Raw genomic sequence first — 25629 nt, forward strand, 5'->3', positions numbered from 1 at the left:
CTAATATTAGCAGACACTAGACTTGTTTGTGTGATCTCTTCTACTCTTAGACCTATCAGTGTGATCAATTGTGAATTGAAATTGATCACTTGGACTAGTGAGATGGCATTGGTACATGCCACCTTTATGGGATTGTATTGGAATCCCCTGGCATGATTCTAACTCCACCATTTGGGGCAAGTCCGATTGGGCATGTCCCAAATTGTACATCCCCTCCCTCTCTTATTCCCACTCTTATATTTTACAGGGATCACTTTTCAGTTAAAATTTAAACACCTAAGAATAATTGTGTGTTAATCACAGAGTTCAACCAATAGTACTAGAACAAAACAAAGAGAAAATACTAAAATGGATAAAGTATTACATTGTACATCAACAGTCAGGACAAGAGCTGATCAAGTCACTGTTTCCCATAGTGTCCATTTCACTTCAACAGGTTTCCCCTTTTGCTTTTTTAACACCAACTCTGATACAATAATTATGCTTGGAAGTTTTTTGTAGAATCTCCATACTGTTTTTCATTATGATTATACCAACTTACACTCTTTCTGACAGTACACAGTGTTCTCTTTTTCTCCACAGCCTTTCCAGTGCTTACCATCTATTGTCTTTTTGAAAATAGCTTAACAGGTGTGAGGTGATTACTCATTGTGATTTTATTTGAATTTTTCTGATGATGTGTGATGTAGAGCACCTTCTCATATACCTGCTAATCACTGGTACATTTTCTTTGTTTTACCTTGCACAATAGATAATGAGAATTCAAAAGTCCACTTCATAAGCAAGACTAAGGGTCTAGGGAAAAATTAGCAGGATTTGGGGGAGAGTTAAAGGCAGTCTATGGAGTATCATTGCATCTCTATGAGGACAGAAGACTGTCCAGGAAATACAGAAAGGTTAGAAATTGTCATTGCAATAGTGACAGAAAAAAAAAATCAGAACTCAGTAATTATTGCTATTTGTGATTTTTCGCTCAGGTTTTAAAATATATCAATATTTTAGTTTGTATATTCACACTAAAAATCAAAATATGAAAAAATATTGAAAATAATTTTATTTGATTTTGTGGGTTTAAAATGTATATGTAATTACACCCACATGTAAATGCTAAATACAAACATATTTTATGTGTATATATTTACATATATATAAATACATGTATATAATATATTTATGTAATTGTTGGGTGAAAAAGAATAGAAAATGTCACTTATCATGTAAAATGACAAACATATGCTTTTAGATATTTCAGTTCTGGAACATATTGCTACTTTTTGGAACTATGCCATCCTGTGGTCTCTCTCTCTGTCTCTCCTCACTAAAAATACTTACAAAGTATTTTTAGATTTACCCTTGTATCAAAAATGGTTGTAATTTCAGACTAGTTTTTCATTGAATATCAAACATGTTACTATGCTTATATAGTAAAATGATAAAAAATTATTTCTCTTCAATTAAAATTTACAACACAACTTGCCTAGCATGAATATATATGTAAATATCTTGGTGGCTTTTATTTTTTTATAAGAAATTTTGTTTTGGGGCCTGTGCTTTGGTATAGTGGGTTAAAACCAGAGTCTGCAGCTCAGATATCTCATGTGGGCACTGGTTTAAGTCCCAGCTGCTCCACTTCTGATCCACTCCCTCCTAGTGTGCCTGGGAGGGCAGTGGATGATGGCCTGATTCCTTAGGCCTCTGCACCTATGTGGAAGACCTGGAGGAGGCTCCTGGCTTTCAGCTTCAGATCAGCTCAGTTCTGGACATTTCAATCATTTGGGGAGTGAATCAGAGGATACAAGACCTCTCTCTCTCTGTGTCTCTACCTCTCTCTCTGTCTTTCAAATAAATAAAATAAATATTTAAAAACAGGAAATTTTGTTTCATATGGAGTTTGATGCAGCATATTTTTGAAACAGAAAGCTAGCAATCACTGAGTGGTTGTGCACCCAAATAAAGGCTTTTGAGCCAGGATACAAGCAGCTAAACTACAAAAAATTTGCCATAAAAGCAACCAAGTAGGACTTAAATAATTCTATATATGTGTGTGCATGTGTGTTTGTGTAAGTGTGTGTTTGGGAGTTTAGGGGTTTAAGGAGAGGAGGGGCTATCAAGTTATCAATCAGTTGTAGAAAGATGTTTTTGGAGACTTGATGTGAGAAGAATGTTTGTAAAATGTTCCTTGAAAATTGTTCTATCACACAACATTGATATTTCTATCAGCCTTCTTCAGGTGCTTTATAGACCGAGTTTAGTGTTGATTTCTAAGACAGCTTAACTATCCCATGTGATCAAATTTCAGATACCACTATAATAAAACATAAATTTAAGTAATAGTGTTTGAATTAGAGTTAAAAGAAATTGATGTATGACTGTTCCTTGAATTTATTAGCATTATCACATGAACAAGTTAATCAAATAGTTCTGGGAAACTTATATATACTGACCTATTCCCAGTAGTGTAGGTCAGCACCTGTGGACTGCATCCAGTAGTGAAGCATCATAGTGTCATGGAACAGGACCAAAGAGCTATACCTAAGAAGGCTGAATAGTCTGGGATTTGCATTCTTCACAGCAGTGATTATATCAGTACTGCATGAAAATGTTTCCTCAGGACCCCAGGCATTAGAAAGATTAGTAAGAAGAAGACAATTGTAAATTGTGTGATATTTTAATTTATTAAGGATTTATGCTGTTAATTGAGGTAAAGCATATGATATTTGTCTTTTTTGGGACTGGCTTACTTCATTAAGTACATTAGCTTCCAGTTTTATCCCTTTTGTTGCAAAAGACAGGATTTTTTATTTTTTACAGCTGAGTAGGACTCCATAGTGTATATATACCTAATTTCTTTTTTTTTTTTTTTTTTTTTTTGAGAGAGAGAGAGGTCTTCCATCTACTGGTTCACTTCCCTGTTGACTGGGAAGGCTGGAGCTGTACCAATTCGAAGCCAGGAGCCAGGAGCCTCTTCTGGGTCTTCCATGTGGGTGCAGGGGCCCAAGGACTTGGACTATCTTCTACTGCTTTCCCAGGCCATAGCAGAGAGCTGGATTGGAAGTGAAGCAGCCGGGATTTGAACCGGCACCCATATGGGATGGCGGCGCTGCAGGTAACGGCTTAGCCACTGCACCACAGCACCAGCCCAATATATACCTAATTTCTTTATTCAGTCATTAGTCGATGGACATCTGGATTGATTCTTTATCTTTGCTATTGTGAATTGAGCTGCAATGAACATGGTGGTTCAGATAATTCTTTCATATGCTGATTTATTTTGGTTTGGGTAAATTCCCAGGAGTGGGAAGGCTGGATCATATCGTAGGTCTATATTCAGATTTCAGAGGTATCCCTATACTGTCTTTCACATTGGTTGAACCAGTTTACATTCGTACCAATAGTGGATTAGGGTTTTCCCATACATCCTTGCCGGTATTTCCTATTTATTGATTTCTATATTAGAGTCATTCTAACTGTAGTTTGAATTTGTATTTCCCTGACTGCTAGAAAACCTGAGCATTGATTCATGTGTCTTTTGTCCATTTGAATTTCCTCTATTGAAAATTGCTTATTCAAGACCTTTCCTCATTTCTTAACTGCATTGTTTGTTTTGTTGTTGTTTAATTGCTTCAGTTTTTAATAGATTGTGTATATTAACCTTTTTTCTTATCATTTGCATGATTAACAAATATTTTCTCCCATTCTGTCAGTTGCCTCTTGACTTTGATGAGTGTTTCTTTTCCAGTGCAGAAACTTCTCTGCTTGATGTAATCCAGTTTGTCAATTTTTGCTTTGATTGTCTGCGCTTCTGAGTTCTTTTCCAAGAATTCTTTGCCTATGCCAATATCTTGCAGTGTTTCCCCAATGTTCTCTTTTAATTTGATGGTGTCATGTTGAGATTCTAACAAAAGGATAAATCCACAGTCGTCACTGGCTTTGAGCCTTGCTTGGAGGATTGATGGGGGGCTGGGCACCCACATAAGACTGTAAGGTACATTGAGCCTCCCAACATACCTTGAGCTGCTTATGCAGAACACCCATAGACAGCTGGCACTAGGAATGTCTGCCTCTCTGTGGACCAGAGAGACTGGCGGTGCAGATCAGACTCTTTGTACCCAGCAGCTGTGGGAGGCTTGTGTGTTGAGACTGTGGGGACTCTGTGGCAGCACAGAGGGTACTAACTGGGTCTCTGGGTAATCATTGTGTGTGGCTCCCATGCTCAGGGCTCCCTGGTTGCCTGGGCCAGGTCACTGAAGAGGGATCCATACTCAGAGTGAGGACGCACAGATTATTTGTGTGGTTCATACAGCAATGTGGATAAGTGTTGCCCCCCTGGGGGCTAATACTTGGGCATTGAACACCTTAGAGGAGAGGAGGTGAAGCTATGATCACACCAACGAATGTAACCTTTTCTTTTCTTCTGTTAACCAGAGGAGATATACCGTGCCCAACTTGGGTATTATCCTGGATACTCTCCCCAACCAGGAGCACTGATCATAGTTCCCTGGCCACTCCCAGCACAAATCTAAGTGTTCACTGAAAGTGCAGACATTCAACTAAATCACAAAGGTATAGTTCAAATATAAAATCCATCAGAGGAAAAAAAAAACAAACAAGTATCTCCACAAATGCCTACAAATAAATGCTGAAATTCAAGAAACAAGAATAAGGAATACATGACCTGCACAAAGGAACACAATAACATTGCAACATTAAAATTTGAAAATGAAGAGATTTCGTGAAATGCTGGAAATGGAATTCAAAAGATTAATCAGAGGATTACTAAGAAGAATTAGAAGAAAATTCATGATTTAAATAAATCAATACATGATATGAATGAATAATTTTCCCATGAAACTGAGATTTTAAAAAGAAATCAATATAAAATTTCAGAAATGAAGAATTCAGAAGATCAAATTAAAAATGCAGTTGGAAAACCTTAAAAACAGTCTTGATGAGGTACAAGAAAGAATATTTGAGTGGCCAGTGCTGTGGTGTGGTAGGTTAATCCTCTGCCTGTGTCACTGGCATCACATATGGGCCCTGGTTGTAGTCCCAGCTGCCTTCTTCTGATCCAGCTTCCTGCTATGGCCTGAGGAAGCAGTATAAGACGGCCCAAGTGCTTGGACCCCTGCACCTGCATGGGAGACTCAGAAGAAACTTTTGGCTCCTGGCTTCGGATTGGTCCAGCTCTGGCCTTTGTGGCCATTTGGGGAGTAAACCAGTGGATGGAAGACCTTTCTCTTTGTCTTTCCCTCTCACTGTCTGTAACTCTACCTCTCAAATAAATAAAATCTTTTTTTAAAAAAAGAAAGAATGTAAGTAATATTCAACCTGGAAGATGAATCTTTGTAAATCTTTCAGGCAGAGTCAAAGAAAGAGATGGGGAAGGGGAAGGAGAAGGAGTAGCAAAATTAAACACAATTTTGGAGATTTATGGGATATTACCAAATGACCAAACGTTTGGGTTTTAGGAGTTCCTAAAGGTATGGGAAGAGAGAATGAACTAGAAGGCCTATTTAGTGAAATGATTACAGAAAACTTCTCCAACTTGAAAAAAGAAAGGGATGTACAAGTACAGGAAACACATAAAACTCCTACTAGACATGATCAGAAAAGATCTTAACCACGATACATTGTAGCCAAACTTTCCACAGTAAAAATTCTAAAGTGTGCATAAGAGAAATGTAGATTACATTCAGAGGATCTCCAATTAGACTCATAGCTGACTTCTCATCAGAAACCTTACAGGCTAGGAGAGACTGGAGGGTCAAAGTCCAAGTCTTAGGAGAAAAAAAATGTCAACCCAGAATACTGTACCCTGCAAAACTCTCATTTATGAATGAAGATGAAATAAAGATCTTCCATAACAAACAGAAATTGAAAGAATTTGTCACCACTCATTCAGCCTTATAAAAGATGCTTAAGGATGTACTGCATTCAGGAACACAGAAAAATAGCCATCATTGTGAAAAAATGTGAAGACAGAAAATCTCTCAAAGAAGAAAGGAAATCCAAAATAAACAATAGGAATATTTATGGAAAAATCGTAGGTCCACATCATAATTCATAAAAAGCCAACTTGAATGTAAATGGCCTCAATTCTTCAGTTAAAAGATACAGACTGTCTGTATGTATTTAAAAACAAGAGTTATCTATTTGCTGCCTACAAGAAACACATCTCAGGAACAAAGATACATGCTGATTGAAAGTGAAATTATGGAAAAAGATGTTCCATGCTAATGGAAAGCAAAAATGGGCAGGTTTTGCAATTCTAGTATCTGGCACAATAGACTTTATCACAAAGACTGTTAAAAGAGATGAAGAAAGACACTACATTAATAATTAAGGGATCAATTCAGCAAGAAGATGTGACTACAATAAATGTATATGCACCAAATTACAGGGCACCTGGTTATTTAAAAGAAATGTTAATGGATCTAAAGGGAGATATAGACTCTAATACAATAGTATCAGAATACTTCAACACCCACTTTCATCAAAGCACAGATCAACTAGACAGAAAATCAACAACAACAACAAAAAAAAACCAGAGTTAATCGGTATTATGGACCAAATCGACCTGACTGATATCTGTAGAACTTTTCACCCCATAGTTGCAGAATACACATTCTTCTTATCAATGCATGGAGCTTTCGCTAGGCTAGACGATACGCTTAACCATAAAGAAAGTCTCAGCAAATTAAAAAAAATCAAAATGATGTTATCCATCTTCTCTTACTGCAATGGAACGAAGCTGGAAATCAGCAACTCAAGAGTCTCTAGATCATATATAAACACGTGGTGTGTCAAAGTGTTCCTCAATTAACAGTATGTCATAGAAGAAATCAAAAGAGAATTCAAAAAATTTCTGGAAACAAATGAAGATGACAATACATCATATAAAACTTGTGGGATATAGCAAAGGCAGAGTTAAAAGGGAATCTTATAACAATTCATTCCTAAGTGAAGAAATTGGAAAGATACCAAATAAATGAGCTAACAATGAATCTCAAAGACCTAGAAAACACAACAAACAAAACTCCAAATGAGTAGGAGGAATGAAATAATTAAAATTAGTGAATAAATAAACAAAATTGAAACAAAAAATACAAAACATTAGGGAAAAGAAGAGTTAGTTATACACAATTGGCCCAACTAACCAAAAAAGAGGTGGGGAGAAATGGGTGGGAGGAAAGATAGTGTGGGAAGAATTACAATGTTCCTAAATTTGTATTTATGAAATGCATGAAGTTTGTATAACTTAAATAAAAGGTTTCTGAAAAAAATAAACAAATAAAATTTTATTTGTTTTAAACAGAAAATAATCAGTGATTAAAATGGAAGTGTAACAATATATATCAAATAAGTAAAAAGAATCATCAGGAATTACTACAAAGAGCTTATGCCACCAAATTGGGAAACCTAGAAGAAATGGATAGATTCCTAGACACATACAATTTAACAAAATTGACATGAAGACATAAAAAACCTAAATAGACCAATAACCAAGATAGGGATATAATCAGTAATAAAGACCATCCCAACAACAAAAAAAGCCTTTGATTTTTACCAAACATTTAAATAATAACTAATTCCAATTCTTCTCAAGCTATTCAAAATAATTGGAAGGGAAGGAATCCTCCCAATCTCTTTCTATAAAGCTTTTATCACCTTAATCGTTAGACCAGCAAAAGATACAATAGAGAAAGAGAATAAAAGTCCAATACCCCTGATGAACACAGATGCAACTATCCTTAATAAGATATTAGCTGACTGAATTCAACAACACATCAGAAAGATCATTCACCCAGACCAAGTGGGATTTATCTGTTAGACATGGATGATTCAACATTTGCAAATGAATAAATGTGATACATTACATTAACAAACTGAAGAAATAAAACCATACAATTCTCTCAATAGATGCGGGGAAAGCATCTGGTAAAATACAACATCCTTTCATGATTAAACCCTAAAGCAAATTGGGTTTATATCTGTAACCAAACAAGGATGCCCACTCTCACCATTGTCAAATATTATCCTGGAAGTTTTAGCCAGATCCATTAGGCAAGAAAAAAATTCAAATGGATACAAATTGTAAAGGAGGAGGTCAAGCTATCCCTATTCGCAGATGACATGATTCTATATGTAAGGGATAAAAAAAGACTCCACTGAGAAGCTATTGGAAATCCTAAATGAGTTTGGTAAAATCAACACACAAAGATGAATAGCTTTTGTATACACAGAAAATGCCATGGCTGAGAAAGAACCTTTAAAATCAATCCAATTCACAATAGCTACAAAAAAAATTAAGTACTTTGGAATAAATTTAACCAAGGATCTCAAAGATCTCTGTGGTGGAATGAGAAGGCTGTGCCAAGATGGCTGCTGGCAAGCAAGTGTCAGTTACTCAGGAAATTGCTTCAGAACCCACCTAGCAAAGGAGTCTGCCTAGCAACAGGCAGTGATTGGTTAGGGCATAAACCGCCCTTTGACAAGATTGGCTGCCGTGGCTATATAAGCTGCTGCACCAACTGAAATAAACGAGTCTGTGAGCTGCTCGCCTCTAGCCCACTTTCACCTGACTCCCAGTGTCTGTGTTGTGACTCTGCACCTCTTGCCACCACCGTGCTCCTTCTCTCAGAACGAATCCATAGCAACAGATCTCTACAATGAAAATTACAAAACATTAAAGAAAGAAATAGAAGAATTAAAAATGGAAATATCATCCATGTTCATGGATTGTAAGAACCAATATTGGGGTCAGCACTGTGGCATAGTTGGCTTAGCACACACTGGTGAACCAGCATTCCATATGTGTGCTGGTTGGTGTCCCCACTGCTCCTTTTCTGATCCAACTCTCTGTGTGTGGCCTGGGAAAGCATTGGAGGATGACCCAAGTGTTTGGGCTCTTGCACCCACATAAGAAACCTGGAAGAAGTTCTTGGCTCTTGACTTCAGGTTGTCCCAGTTCTGGCCTTTGTGGCCTTTTAGGGAGTGAACCAGCAGATGAAAGATCTTTCTTTCTATCTCTCCTTTTATGTCTGTAACTCTGCCTCTCAAATAAATAGATAAAATCTTTTAAAAAAAGAATGGATGTCCTCAACATGTCTGTACTTCTAAAGCAATTTACGGATTTAATATGATCACAATCAAAATGCCAGTGACATTCTCAGATCTAGAAAAATGGTGCTAAAATTTCTGTGGAAATTAATCTCACACAACAAAATTGCTACATGTACTGATTGTTCATTCATTTTTTTTATTGCCTGAGGATTCCTTTCTATGAATACTACAGTCTGTTTATTCATTTACCTATATGGTGATCATTGGGTTGTTTTTATATTCTTGGAAACAAATAAAAACTCTATTGACATTGATATACAGCTATTTGTATGTGCCTTCATTTCTCTAGAATAAACACCTATGAGAGTAATAGTTGGGACACCAGGTAGGCATATGTTTAACTGTTTAAAAAGTTGCAAACTGTTTTCAAAAGTTATTGTTCCAGTTTACATTCATAATAACTGATTATGAGAATGTAAGCTACTTCACATATTTATTGATAATTGATATTGGTTTAGAATCTTAGATATTTATTGCAAAGCACAGATAATGGAACCACACAGATATTGCTGAATTCCTGGGCTCCTCGAGGAGTTAGGGGTGGATGTTCTTATAGACTGAAATTAGGGCTGAGGAATAAATGATAAAGTTGTGTCCAAGTTCATGGTTAGTGAGAGGTCTTGTGACCATCCTTTGATTGGTCGGTGATGCCATCATGCTCTTTAGGAAATTTATGATAGCTAGATGGGCTATAGTTGGTCAAGGAGTTATGTGCTGGTGTAAGTTTAATTTTGCCTGGACCTGGAATTCTACACAAACCACCCCAGGTAAAATATTGGCCATCAAAGTTCTTATTTATTGGAGAAGTGAATGACTCCTGAAGTCAGTGATTAAAACATTGTCAGACCAACTGTATCCCTCCCTCAGGTCAGTAAACTTCTGATAAAGGACAGGCAAGGGCACCTTGGTATAAGGGAGACAGACAAAAGGGTGGGTCCTGCCTTTATATTATAGGGGTTTGGTTGTAGCATCTCGGAATTGAGGCACCTTAAAAAACAAGGTTTAGAATAAATTTCTTTCCAAGGTAGTAGGTTATTTCTTATTTGTAATCAGAAAGTAGAATTTGCTAATAAAATATTTCTTGAGTAAAAATGACACAGCCTTCAATTACCTTGAAGATACCAAACAGACTTTGGGAATACATGAATGTCAAGTTTACATGTGAATAGTTAGTGGAAAGTTTGCTTTATTAACTAAGATGGCAACTAACCCTCAAATAATTCAAAACAGAGATGTGACAATACAGAATTTTGAATACATAATTATATTCCTCCACAGTTCTCAAATAGCTAAATTTCCAATTGATGTATACAGCAGAAAATCATTAAAATAAGGTTAAGAATATCCTAATGATAAAATGTAATGAATTTTTCTTTTCTTGGTAGAAAGAGAATTAAACAAAGAAAGAACAAAAACTAATGGTATTAGGTATCATGCTCAGGAAAGCATAAAGGCAATCTCCACCCTGACCCCAATAGAAACAAATCAATACTGTGAAAAACAAAGATAATTGGATTTAAAAGTTTTGTTTTCTTTTAAGGAATAAAAAGGCAGATCATAATACCTGAGATAATTGGTTGCATTGAAAAATATAACAAAAAGTTATATTTTTCAGAATTCTACATATTCTTAAAATGTTTTAGCTTTAACACTATTTTTGTTATTTGAAACAGATGTACATCTAAACATAGTTGTTTGCTTCATGTCATCAAAAATATGGTATACATGATAAATATATATTCAACCTTAATTCTTTTATGTCCTAATTTTTACTTTATTAAAATAATTTTGGTACATCACCCAACAGTTTATGCAAATTCACACCCTGTGATAAAACTGCTGTCTTTATTTACTGTGTTTTTTTCAAAAGAAACAGAATAAAATAAATACCTAATCCACTGAAAGGAAGATTTTTTTTCATAACAGAAATGATAACCTCATCATTTGTGCTAATTATTTATCATATTTCACATTAAAAGCACATTTCAGGGATTTGATTCTGAGCTTGCCATTTCTTCCTGAAATATAACAATGATAATAGTAAAACTAATCTTGAGGTATTCCTACAATTACTGGAAACTGCTCTTCCCTTCAGAAACCCATAATTATTTAAAAATTATTATAAACCAATCCATTCAGAAGATTGCTTTCATAATTGTAGACTAAGAAATATTGAACAGAGGAGAACATAATTAATGGCTACATAAGTAATTTTTAAAGTCCTGTTCAATTCTACTTACTATATTTAATGTCAATGTTTTGGTATGAAATGCAAACTCTAAAAAGATTTTTGCTTAAAACAAGATAACATTCTGATTTTGTTCAAAGAAATACCAATGTCAGACAATATGGTTTTTCCTAAAGATTGCCATTATCCTGAAGATTTAGACATGACTGAGTTAAGCATATTGGTGATTAAAAATTATTGATGCTAGATGGGAAAATATTAAAGGTGATTCAGGTTGTGGATGGCCCTTCTGCAAAACTTTGGCATTATAGCTATGAGGTTACTCCAGACATCATTACTGCATGTACTGGTGCTGCCAAGGTCATGGGCAAGATCATCCCTGAGAAGAATGGGAAGCTCATGGGCATGGCCTTTTATGGGTCAGCTCCCAACATGACAGTCGTGGAACTGACCACTGTTTGGAAAAAGCTAAAATATGATGATGTCAATAGGATGGTGAAGCAGCCATCGGAGGGTTCCTTTTAAAGGGCATCTTGGCTAAACTGAGGAACAGATTGTCTCCTGAAACTTAAACAGTGGCTTCCACTGCTCCACCTTTGACGCTAGGACATTGCCTTCAACATCAACATTGTCAAGCTCATTTCCTGGTATGACAGTGAAGTTGACTGCAGCAACTGGGTGTAGACCTTATGCTCCACAACACCTCCAAGTAGGACCCAATAATAGCCCAGAGGGCAAAGAGGGCAACAGTGGTTGGCGGACTCCTGCTGCTACTCAGTCACCAACACATTGAGAATTTTCCTTCTGCATAGTTTTTATCCTAGATCCCCTGGAGAACAGGATAGGCTTAAGGAACCCTACCTTGCCATGTACCATTAATAAAGTCCACTGCACCTAGCCAAAACAAACCAACCAACCAAAAACAACAAACAAACAAGCCCAAAATAACAACAACAACAAAAAAACCATGCTTTCTTGAAAAGGGAAATAGGAGTTTGTCCATGATATCAACATTTGAACACAAAATGATTCAAAGCAATGTGTTTAATTTGCTTGTATTCTGTATGGTAGCGATAAATATATAGTATTCACATCTATAAAGAGCTCAATAAACTCGATAACAAAACAAACAGTCCAGCTAAGAAATGCACAAAGGACTTGAAGAGGCATTTTTCAAAGAGGAAATTCAAAATGGCCAACACTCATGAAAAATTGCTCAGGTTCACTAGCCGTCAGGAAAATGCAAATCAAAACCACAATGAGATTTCACCTCACCCCAGTTATAATGACTCATACAGAAATCAGCAAACAATAAATGCTGGCAAAGATGTGAGGAGACAGGTATCCCAATCAATTGTTGGTGGGAATGTAAACAGATGCAGCCATTGTGGAAGATAGTATGGAGATATCTCAGAAACCTGAATCTAGGCCTACCATGTGACCCAGCCATCCCACTCCTCGGAATTTACACAAAGAAATGAAATCAGCATAGGAGAGAATTATCTGTACCCCCGTGTTTCTTGTAGCTCAATTCACAATAGCAGAGATATGGAATCAATCCAGAGGTCCATCAACTGATGACTAGATAAAGAAATTAGGTATATATACACTATAGAATATTACTCAGCCATAAGAAAATGAAATCCTGTCCTTTGCAACAAAATGGTTGTAACTGGAAACCATTATACTTAGTAATATAAGCCAGTCCCAAAAAGGCAAGTCCCATGTATTTTCCCTGATCTGTGGTAACTAATAGAGTACCAAAAACATAATGTGTAAGTGTGAAATTGTTTACAGCCTTTGTCTCTACTGTTGAGAAACAGTGTTTTTTCTTCTTACTATCTGTTAAACTCTTTATTTAATGTAGGGTTAATCTTATGAGTATAAAATAAGCTGAAAGTAGATTATTGTAAAAATTAAGAGAAGGAATAAGAAAGGAAAGAGGTGGAAGGGTGGGAGCATGGCTGGCAGGGAGGGTAGGGTATAAGTATCACTATGTTCCGAAGTCTGTATATATGAATACATGAAATTTCTTTACCTTGAAGAAAGAAAGAAAGAAAGAAAGAAAGAAAGAAAGAAAGAAAGAAAGAAAGAAAGAAAGAAAGAAAGAAAGAAAGAAAGAAAATACATGCTTGAACCCCTGTACAAAACACACCAACTGATCTATCAAGTCAGTCTACTTTTTGTTTACTAGTAACATCTGCATTCCACTGTCATTATCATATACCAAGTTTGAGCATGGTAGACTCTGAAAATTAAAAAAAAAAAACAAACAGATTTTTGTGCTAAACTAGTCCTTTCACTTTATGAAGAGAGTACTTATAGTTTTTTATTTTTACCTTAATTCAATTCCTATTTATTCCTTCTCTCGGAGTTAATTTGGCCTTTCGGACATATAAGTTCTTTATTTCTGCTGATATCTGCTATGGCCTGGGGAAGCAGTAGAAGATGGCCCAAGTCCTTGGGCCCCTGCATCCACATGGGAGACCCGAAAGAAGTTCCTGGATCTTGGCTTTGGATTGGCATAGCTCCAGCCGTTGTATCCAATTGGGGAGTGAACCAGTGGATGGAAGACCCCCCCCCCCCGCCGCCTCTCCTCTCTCTGTGTAACTCTGACTTTCTTTTATTTATTTATTTATTTATTTATTTTTTGACAGGCAGAGTGGACAGTGAGAGAGAGAGACAGAGAGAAAGGTCTTCCCTTGCCGTTGGTTCACCCTCCAATGGCTGCTGTGGCCGGCGCGCTGCGGCCGGCGCACCGCACTGATCCGATGGCAGGAACCAGGAGCCAGGTGCTTTTCCTGGTCTCCCATGGGGTGCAGGGCCCAAGCACCTGGGCCATCTCCACTGCACTCCCTGGCCACAGCAGAGGGCTGGCCTGGAAGAGGGGCAACCGGGACAGAATCCTGCGCCCCGACCGGGACTAGAACCCGGTGTGCCGGTGCCGCAAGGCGGAGGATTAGCCTAGTGAGCCGCGGCGCCGGCTGACTTTCAAATAAATAAATAAATCTTAAAAAAGAAAATATTAAAAAGTAAAATAGGAAAGAGAAGTTTGTAAAAGCACTAGGCAATCCCTATCACTAATACTACAGAGTTGTCATAACATTAAGGAGACAACATCTCTGGGAAATGTAGATGCATTTCCTAAGTCTTAATTTTTTTATGATTTCTCTTTCTTTTCTGATTGAAAAGTGATTAGAGATAGAGATATAAATGGCACATATGGAGATACAAATGCAATCTTGTGATTTCACAAAAAGGCCACTTTGTGCAATGAAAGATGAAATATATCACTTGTAAATGAGATTGAACTTGGTTTATCACACCAGTGACATTAAAGATATTATTGCAAGGAAGTACCTGGTCCCACTAGTGTTTAGAGTATACATGCTGATCTGCCTTTACAATATTTACTTTCTGAAGATTTTTAAAGAATCCAGTCAATTCTCAGGCAAACGCCTTGTACGCAGTGTTTAAGAGGAGATCCCAATACAAGCATAACAGGAGTGGGCTGCTGCCCTAGAATAACTGTGAGATGGACAGTTCATTTTTTCTTCTGAAGGTTTTAGTTACATTTCTCAGTGTGCATGCTGATTATTCTGTTGCGTTTCAAGTGGCTCTAGTCCTTGAAAATATACATGTGTTTGGTATCAGATGGCTACTCAATGCAAGCCAAGCCACTCATCTGTTGTTTATTTAGAGAAAAGAAGGAAAAACAAAATTCTGCCAGATTCAGTGCAGGAGAAAACATGATTGTGTAAGTCTTTGTGAAAGATGTATGTTTCCTATGGATAATGCAGTGATTGTCCAAGGTCATTTTAAATAGGCACAATTTTCAATTATTTTCAAGTTAATTTTAGAGCCTTCTTCTAGGTTACTTCCTGAACTAACATTTTACACAATGATAAAGGTTCTGAGCAATTCTCACGCTTTCTGTAAATGTCACAATGGGAAAGACCACTGTACATGAAAAATGTGTCCACCAGAAGGATGAATGTCTTTTCAGTACTTTATCATCATAATAAACATCCCTCATAGTATATAGCAGAAGCATGCTGATGCAATGCTGTGTTTGAGACTTAGTGTTCAAGCCAGGAGAAATATGATTTATCTATTAACTCTGGAAATTGTTGACAAATCTTTGTATAGCAGTGGAAAGACATTCCTCTGTATACACATTTAAAATTCTAACTAATTGGTCTAGTTCTTTATTTTTAATTTATTTTTAAGGAATACAAATTTCATAAGTACAACTTCAGGAATATAGTAATTCTTCCCACTATACCTGCCCTCCCACCTGCACTCCCACCCTCTCTTCTTCCCTCTCCCCTTGCCAGTTCCATTCTCTGTTAAGATTCATTTTCAATTAACTTTGTACACTGAAGATCAACTCTATACTGAGTAAAGATTTCAACAATTTGCACTCACACGTACACACACACAAACTGTTTGAGAAGAGAACTGGTTTTACAGTTAACTCTCAGTACAACTCATTGAGGACAGAGGTCCTGCATGGGGAATTAGTGCACAGTGACTCTTGTTGTTAACTTAACAATTAATACTCTTATGTATGACTCAGTGACCACCCATGGCTCTTGAAATGAGCTGCCTAGGGTATGGAAGCCTTTTGAGTCCACAAACTCCATCAATATTTAGACAAGGCCATAAGCAAAGTAGTTCTCTTCTCTCTTTAGAGAAAAGTAGTTCCTTCTTTGATGGCTACTTCTTTCCACTGGGGTTCCACTCAAATATGTAGAACATATTTTTGCCACAGTGTCTTGGCTTTCCATGACTGAAATGTTCTCATGGGCTTTTCAGCCAGGCCAGGAAGCTGTAAGGGCTGATTTGGAGGTCAGAGTGTTACTTAAAGCGATTATCATTCTATGGGGACTAATAATTCTCACTAATGCAAAAAATCACGGTCATCTGAATTGCTGCCTCAGCAACCAGCTCTCTTAAAAGTCAGGTGAAAAAAATATTTCAAGGGGAAAGTTTAATTAAGGGATAATATGTTATAGTAATACAAGAATAAGAAGGTCTAGTGTTATATTGCACAGTACATATTAATGTTCATTGTATTTCTCTAACTCGAAGAAGGTGTTTCAAATGTTTTTACCACAAAGAACTCTGTAATGTTTGCAGATATGTGTGCCCTGAGTAGACATTATACAATGTAGGCTTCTGACAACGACCTCTTACATCAGACTGCTGGAGGAAATCAACAAAGGATGACTTGAATAAAACATATGATTAGGTTAGTAATCATATGAATTTCAGAATAATTCCCACTTTCTTGAAACTAGATCTTGAAATAAAAGTTTTGTCTTTCCCAGTTGCCATGATGCAACTGAAATTGGCAACATTTTCTTTTTTAGATATGAAATCATTTGACATTGTAATAGTATCACAAAGGAGAGATGATAAAAGAAATTGGCTACATTCTTTAGCTTTTTGCTATTTTAGACTCATCCCTTTACATAATCAATCATAATCCTATGAATACATCATGTTAACATTCCTTATTTCTTAATACATATGAAAATAGTAAGAATTATGATCATTAATGTCCTTTATTCCGTAAAACTGAAAATTTTTAAATGTTTTTTTAAAAAAATTTCATTTATTTATTTGAGAGATAGAGTTACAAACAGAGGGAGAGAGATACAGGTTGTCCATCTGCTGGTTCACTCCCCAACTGGCTGCAACTGCCACAACTTAGCCCATCTGAAACCAGGAGCTTCTTCTCAGTCTCCCACATCAGTGCAAGGGCCCAAGCACTTGTGCCATCTTCTACTGCTTTCCCAGGTCATAAGAGAGCTGGATCAGAAGAGGAGCAGCCAGGATACAAATGGGCACCCATATGGGATGCTGGTGCCACAGGTGGAGGCTTACCCGGCTATGCCACAGCACTGGCTCAAATGAGTTTTGATGTTAAAATAAGATTTCTTTTTTGTTTTTCAAGATTTATTTATTTATTTGAAAGTCAGGGTTAGAGACAGAGAGAGAGAGACAAAGAGACAGAGACAGAGACAGAGAGAAAGAGATCCTCCACATCAATTTTAAGCTGAAAGAGCTTTCTTGGACAACCCTAAAGTAAAGGTGATATTACTGTTTTTTTTTTTTAAATTCATTTATTTACTTGAAAGGCAGAGTTACAGAGAAAGGAAAATGAAGAGGGAGGGACGGAGGGAGGGAAGAAGAGAGAGAGAGGGAGATCGCGCGCGCGCGCGCGCGAGAGAGAGACAGACCTTGCATTTGCTGATTTACTCCTGAAATGGCCTCAGTGGCCTGGGCTGAGCCAAGTCAAAGCCAGGAGCCAAGAATTCCATCCATGTGGGTGGCAGGGAGCCAAGCACTTTGGTCATCCTCTGCTGCTGCTTTCCCAAGCACATTAGTGGGGACCTGGATCAGAAGGAAACAGCCAGGACTTTAACTGGTGCTCCTGTGGGTTGCAGGTGTAGCAGCTAGCAGCTTAAGCTGCTGTGCCACAATGCATACCCAATATTAGTGTTTGTTTCAACTGTGTTTTTAGTTTCAAATCAGGCCTCGGGAAATTTAAAAGGGCCATATTTTATAATGAGCATTCAATTATAACAACCTACGCAATATAACTTAATGTTATAGTTACAAGGTAATTCTGGTCATGTATTGTTTTTTTTTTTTTTTTTTTTTTTTTATTTATTTAATGAATATAAGTTTCCAAAGTACGAATAATGGATTACAATGGCTTCCCCCCCATACCGTCCCTCCCACCCACAACCCTCCCCTTTCCCACTCCCTCTCCCCTTCCATTCACATCAAGATTAATTTTCGATTATCTTAATATACAGATCAGCTTAGTATACATTAAGTAAGGATTTCAACAGTTTGCTCCCACACAGAAACATAAAGTGAAAAATAATAGATGATTTTTTTTTCATGTATTGTTTAATATTTAGGTGAGAAATATACCAGAATGTTTAAAAAAGATGTTACTTTTAGTTTCAATTCATTTAGTCTGGATAAGTAGAAAAAATGCACCAGTAAGACAAAAAGTACTAGAAATCTACTGATTAAGTTTATTTTTGAGTAAGTTCTATGCAGATATTATTTAGTAATTTGTTTTAATACTTTCTGACTTGCCCTTGTGACGAACTAGAGTATTTACAATTCTATTTATCCATCATCATGGATAAATAGATATTATAGAAAATAATATCTATCTATTAAATAGATATTATAGAAAGTGGTGGTAAAAAGATATTTGGGTTTCAATAACCTTAGCCACTGGGTTTTGAATGCGAGTATATTTACTTAGGATTTTGATATTTATGATCAAAACCCTAGGCTGGCGGAATTCTGGAGAAGTCCTCATATATAAGCAATGTCTAAGGTATCATTAGGTAAAGCTTCTTCACTGAATTTTTAAGTAGTGAGAAATAGTGTGATGGTTCCAGATATGTAATGACAAATCTCCTTGGACAACCTGAAAGACACAGTATTTATATTATGTTGAATGGTAATAAACTATTTTTTAAATTATGGATTTGATTGCTATAAAATACAGTGTTATTTTGTGTTAAATTCTGCCCAGACAGCTTCAACTTAATCTCATCATTTCAGGGAAGAAAATTCCAGTTTTAATTTGCAGTATTTTTTCCTTTGGAAATCTGCAGAATGGGGCCTTCTTTGTTGCTAATATAGTACGAGGGCAATGGGAGTTGTGTAGGTAGCTCAGTAGTGTTTATTTCTCCTTTAATTGGTTAAAAATGGGATGTTCTGTTATGTCATCTATCTCCACAGATTCATGCAGAAGGCATACTGTCACCTAGTTATTACAAGAAGGCAGAATGCATGTGTTTCAGATAAACCACTGTAAAAAAACAATGCATTTGCAAAATAATTAAAAAGTATAAATCAGCAAAATCTGATGCATGTTTAATGTAACTGGTTATTGAGACTGTATAGTAGCTTACATAGAATAGTTGGTGTCAGTTTCTGTGCAGAGATGCTTTCTTCAGTAATAATTAATGCTTGCCTATTTGTCACTGTCTGTCAGCTGTTTTTCTTGTGGAATGGAGACAGTTATCACCACTGCCAACATCCTGGGCAAATACGCCTGCCTTCCCTGGAGCTGAGATGGGTGGGATGGAGGATGTGATGGAAGCTGGACTGATTAAGGGCCCACCATTCCTGAGGTTTTTGTCCTGTTTTTGTTCTGCTGACTTGTATAACCTACTCCTGTCTCCTCTCCCTCCTACTAACCTCCATTATTTCCTCCCAGCTTTCTATTTGTTTATTTTTTTGCTAGTCTTTCTGTCCTATGTGTCTGCCCAGAGGAGCTTTCTCAGCATGACCACTGAATTAATTTTATAGTATCTTGATGTATAACTCTATAAATTAACTTAATACTATATATATTCCAAGTGTTTACTTGTGAATCTCCCTCTCTGCTTGAGATATTTCTCAAATTTAAGGATTAAACTACTTTCCTGTCACTGCTGTGACAAGCCACCACAGACTTAGTAGCTCAAAACAACAGCACAACTACTTATTATTCATACTTGTTATTTTAGTGCTCCATAAATGAGAGGTCAGAAATTGGCCTCATATCTCTGACTCTAACTGTCCTGCTTACTGCTTTCTCTGATGAGCTGATTAGGGCCATTGGGATAACACTGGACCCACCTATAAAATCCAGAGTTAATATCTCCATTTGAAATTACTTTGTTTTTTTTTTTTTATCTTTTATTTAATGAATATAAATTTCCAAAGTACGACTCATGGGTTACAATGGCTTCCCCCCCCATACCGTCCCTCCCACCCACAACCCTCCCCTTTCCCACTCCCTCTCCCCTTCCATTCACATCAAGATTCATTTTCGGGCCGGCGCCGTGGCTCAATAGGCTAATCCTCCACCTTGCGGCGCCGGCACACCGGGTTCTAGTCCCGGTCGGGGCGCCGGATTCTGTCCCGGTTGCCCCTCTTCCAGGCCAGCTCTCTGCTATGGCCAGGGAGTGCAGTGGAGGATGGCCCAAGTGCTTGGGCCCTGCACCCCATGGGAGACCAGGAAAAGCACCTGGCTCCTGGCTCCTGCCATCGGATCAGCGCGGTGCGCCGGCTGCTGCAGCGGCCATTGGAGGGTGAACCAACGGCAAAGGAAGACCTTTCTCTCTCTGTCTCTCTCTCTCACTGTCCACTCTGCCTGTCAAAAATAAAAATAAAAAAAAAAAGATTCATTTTCGATTATCTTAATATACAGAAGATCAGCTTAGTATACCTTAAGTAAGGATTTCAACAGTTTGCTCCCACACAGAAACATAAAGTGAAAAATAATAGATGATTTTTTTTAAATGATGATGAAATCAGATCAGACCTATTGTCATGTTTAATCCCAGTGAGAGTCAAGTTGGGAATTGATAATTTCTTTCTTTCTTTTCTTTTCTTTTTTTTTTTTACAGAAGATAAGTTTAGTGTACATTAAGTAAAGATTTCAATCGTTTGCACCCCCATAGAAACACAAAGTGAAATATACTGTTTGAGTACTTGTTATAGCATTAAGCCTCAGTGTACAGCACATTAAGGACAGAGATCCTACATGAGGAGTAAGTGCACAGTGACTCCTGTTGTTGACTTTACCAATTGACACTCCTGTTTATGGCATCAGTAATCTCCCTATGCACCAGTCATGAGTTTCCAAGGCTATGGAAGCCCCTTGAGTTCTCCTACTCTTATCTTGTTTAGACACGGTCATAGTCAAAGTGGAGGTTCTCTTCTCCCTTCAGAGAAAGGCACCTCCCTCTTTGAAGACCTGTTCTTTTCACTGGGATCTCACTCACAGAGAGTCTATGAGTCTATGAGTCTGCTGAGTATCTCACTTCCCATGTTGGATCACTCTCCCCTTTATTTATTCTATCGGTTAGTGTTAGCAGATACTTAATTATATCTATAGAGTACCTTTGCCATGTAAAGCAACATATTCAGAGAATCCAAGGATTAGCAGGTGGACATCTATTTAGGAGGAGGATTTTTGTCTATATCCCAGAGGTACTAAGTCATTTTTTAGAATGGGTTTATTTATTCATTTTGAAAGTCAGAGTTATAAAGATTGGAAGAAGGAGAGAAGGAGAGAGGGAGAGATGGAGAGAGAGAGAGAGGAGAGAGACATCTTCCATCTGCTGGTTCACTCCCTAGATGGCTGCAACAGATGGAGATGGGCCAGGCCTAAGCCAGTAGCCAGATCATCCAGATCTCCTATGTGTATGGCAGGGTCCAAACACTTGGGCCATTTTTTGCTTCTTTTTGTAGGCTGTTAGTACGGAGCTGGGTGGGAAATGGAGCATCTAGGATACAAACAGATGCCCTTATGGGATGCCAATATTGAAGGCGGGGGCTTTACCTGGCATGCCACAATGCTATTCCCTCCATGTCATTTTTTTAAAAAGAGTTATTTATTTTATTTATTTATTTATTTATTTGAAAGTCAGAGTTACAGAGAGAGAGAGAGAGAGAGAGAGAGACAGAGAGACAGAGAGAGAGAGAAAAACAGAGAAAGACAGAGACAATCTTCCATACGCTGGTTCACTATCCAGATGGTTGCAATGGCCAGGGCTGGGTCAGGCCAAAGTCAGGAGCCAGAAACTTCTTCCAGGTCTCCCACATGGTTAGCAGGGTCTCAAGCACTTGATTCATCTTCTGTTGCTTTCTCCAGGCCATCGGTAGAGAGCTGGATCAAAAATAGAGTACCCAGGACATGAACTGGTACCTATATGGGATGCCAGCATTGTAGGTAGTGGCTTTACCTGCTATACCACAATGCTGTCCCCCTCCAAATCATTTTTAAAAATAAAACTTGGAGTCTCATAGAATATGTGATATGTTGCAGTTCAGTGAACATTTGATGATTGACTAGATGAGTAAGATCTCATTAATGATGAATAATATGATGACATTCACGTGATAAAGATCATACATATATGATATCAAATTTCAGCTGATTATTCAGCTTTATCTTTATAAAATTTTCAGTACAATGTCGAGTTTTAAAGGGGTGAACAGTGCCAAAAAGAATGGTAACTACACTTAGTGATGGAATACAGATATCTCTGGTGGGATTGTGTTATAGGGAATAAAAGTGAATGTCATCGTATCATGTGTATCCCACAGAAGAGCTCCTTTTGTATTAAGGGAATGATGGCAAGAATGCTCTTCATTTCTCTCATTCTTGCTTTCTTTCCTATTTCCTTTTCCTAGCAGTTTCTTTCTCATGGTTTTGTGTCAAGATTTTTAAATTATAAATTACAAGAAATTAAAATTAAATTCTTATTATAAAGCACTAGTATTTTCTAGCTCCATGCTATTTTATCTAACTTTTCTTTGTAATAATGAAAATCATGTATTTCATTTTCCAAATGCCTGTTTTGGAATCCAACCAGAGTCTCTGTTACTTTATTTATTTTATTTTATTTTATTTATTTTTTGACAGGCAGAGTGGACAATGAGAGAGAGAGAGAGACAGAGAGAATGGTCTTCCTTTGCCGTTGGTTCACCCTCCAATGGCCGCCACTGCCGGCGCTGCGGCCAGCACACCATGCTGATCCGATGGCAGGAGCCAGGTACTTCTCCTGGTCTCCCATGGGGTGCAGGGCCCAAGCACTTGGGCCATCCTCCACTGCACTCCTGGGCCATAGCAGAGAGCTGGCCTGAAAGAGGGGCAACTGGGACAGAATCCGGCGCCCCGACTGGGACTAGAACCCCGTGTGCTGGTGCTGCAAGGCGGAGGATTAGCCTAGTGAGCCATGGCACCGGCCTTCTGTTACTTTAATACTCAGTGTGTCTTTGAGGCTGAGTAATCATTAAACCAGAAACTCTTATGAATTCTGTGGTACAAAAAGGGAGCTCAGAGAAATAGTTGCAAAAGATTAAATTCTGCAAAAGCCTGGGCATTCTAAAAGCATGTATGCCTAAATGTATTTGTTTATTAATGTTAATTAATTAATTAATTTGTTTATTTCATATTCCTTAGGGGTTGAGGGTTATGTCATTCCATAGCACATTATTGTCAGTTTTGTGAGAAAAATCAGTTGCTCACTAATTGCTTGACTTACCTTTATTCTCATTCTCCCTACCCATTTTCCACCTCCTATAGTCTATGATTCTTATGAGTTTTATTTATACTTTTGAGTTTTTATGTATAACTCATTACAGTTTAGTAGCTTTGCCTACAAACTTAATTTGAATAAAATACTGTATTTTTGTATTTTTCACTACAAACTTTTACAAAATAGTTCTCCATGTTGCAGAGTGTACATCTACTTGCTCATTTCAGTTAGATAGTATTCTAAGGTATAGGTCTGCTTTATTTTTTGTATTTATTTATCTGGAGATGGGCTTTATATTGCCTTCAACTACTTATTTGTGTAAACAACACAGTGATAAATATCCTTAATAATCTAGTGACTCTGTATTTTTGCAATAATTTCCTTTTGATATAAACCCCAGAATAATGTGGCTATGTGGGCAATCTTGACTCAAGTAGGGACTCCCAAGGAGTCCCTCCAGCTCCCACAGGATCTTCAGCTCCTTGTAGATGCTGGATCTCTTGATGGATTTCTTACTTCAGACCCTGTGTAATTTCTGTACAGATTCAAGTTGAAGGGTGTGAGGCTCACCCATGGTTCACCTGAAGGTAATTTGAGGATGATGTAAATACCTGTTCTTTCACATCTGCCAGACTGACTACTTGAAACGTAATACCTGGGATAGGGCAGTAATTTTCAATAGGTTTCTTCACCGGTTTCCACAATAACATAAAAGTGTAATCCCCATAATAAATCACTTATTTTAAATCACTCACAATTTTTCTGCTTTTCTGACAAAGTTCTGGCTAACACAGCATGTGCCTAACAGAGATGGAAATACATGCTCATATAAAATCATAGGCACAGAAACTCCTTTACCTCTGAATAACTATTGGGGCATAATTTTGAACAAGCAAAATATAAGCCTTACTTATGGAGGTAGATCATTTAGTAGAAAATAAAATCAACTATGCTAATGATAGTCTGTAAGAGCAATTATTTGCAATCTATTTTGAGCAATGAGTTGTTTTGGGGAATGTGCTAGAAAGCTATAGCTCTTTTCTACAAACAAAACAAAACAAAACAAACAAAATCAAAAAGACCAACAAAAAAGTTTTCATATCACCTTAGGATGCTCACAGATCCCTTGAATGCCATCAATAGACACCTAAATCAATGAAAGAATTGTGAATCTGTTGTAAAAGACTCCTCTTCTAGACCAGAGAATACATTTTGCTTCTTGCCAGTGAAGTCTGTGCATGGTTAGTTCATTTCTTTAAAATTTGGTTCTTACATGGATATCACATATTTAATCTATGTGTAGTCCAACTGTTTTAGTTCTTAGAACCAACACAGGTCAGATGTCTTTCACATATGTGCTCTGAGTTACAAGAATCCATTGAGAATATAAGGATGGCTCAGGGAAAATATATCCCTACTAGCTGTAATTCACATATGGAGTTGCTGCCAATGATTGGTTGTTAGTATTATCTTGTATAAAGGGGGACAAAGTGTAAATTTATGATCTTGACAACAGTTTCTTTCTTTGGAGCCTCACACTTGTTGATAAAAAGCTACAGTGCCTAGTGTTCTTTGACAGCTTTCTCCTATTCATATTCCTATATCATTACCATAGCTGAGAAGTCCAGAAGTTTCCATGCAAACTGTGGAAGAGCAAGTATGGGCATAACAACTATGGGTTATGAATGCCGATTTTCTTGTTAGTTTGAGGCTTCCCAGCACAACACAAAGCAAACAGATGGGAGATGGGTGATTAACAACTTAGTCCTTAAGAATAGAATATTGTATTTTGTACCCCAAGAAAACAGAGAAGATGCAGTTACAGATTACATCCCTAAATTTGCTGTATATCCAGAAATACAATGGCAAATTCATATTTCTTATGCCTTTGTATCTATTTTAGTTAATTTAAAAATGATTTATTTATTTATTTATTTAGAAATCAGAATGATAGAGAGGGAGAGACAAAGAGAAAGAAGAGAGAGAGAAAGATCTTCCATCTGCTAGTTCATTTTCCAAATGCCTATTACAGCTTACTCTGGGTCAAGTGAAAGCCAGGAACTAGGAAATCTATCTGAGTTTCCCATATAGGAGGTACCTGCTGCCTTCCAGATCCATTAATAAGAGAATAAAGTACCCAGGACTCAAACCAGGTCCTTTGTGGCTTAACCCCTGTGCCATAATGTCTTACCCCCATCCTTCACTTGGTTTATAGTTCTAACATATTCTTTAATTCTA

Source organism: Oryctolagus cuniculus, chromosome 2 (assembly GCF_051225735.1).
Source record: "Oryctolagus cuniculus isolate XC-2025 breed Fujian yellow rabbit chromosome 2, ASM5122573v1, whole genome shotgun sequence".
Taxonomy (NCBI): domain Eukaryota; kingdom Metazoa; phylum Chordata; class Mammalia; order Lagomorpha; family Leporidae; genus Oryctolagus; species Oryctolagus cuniculus.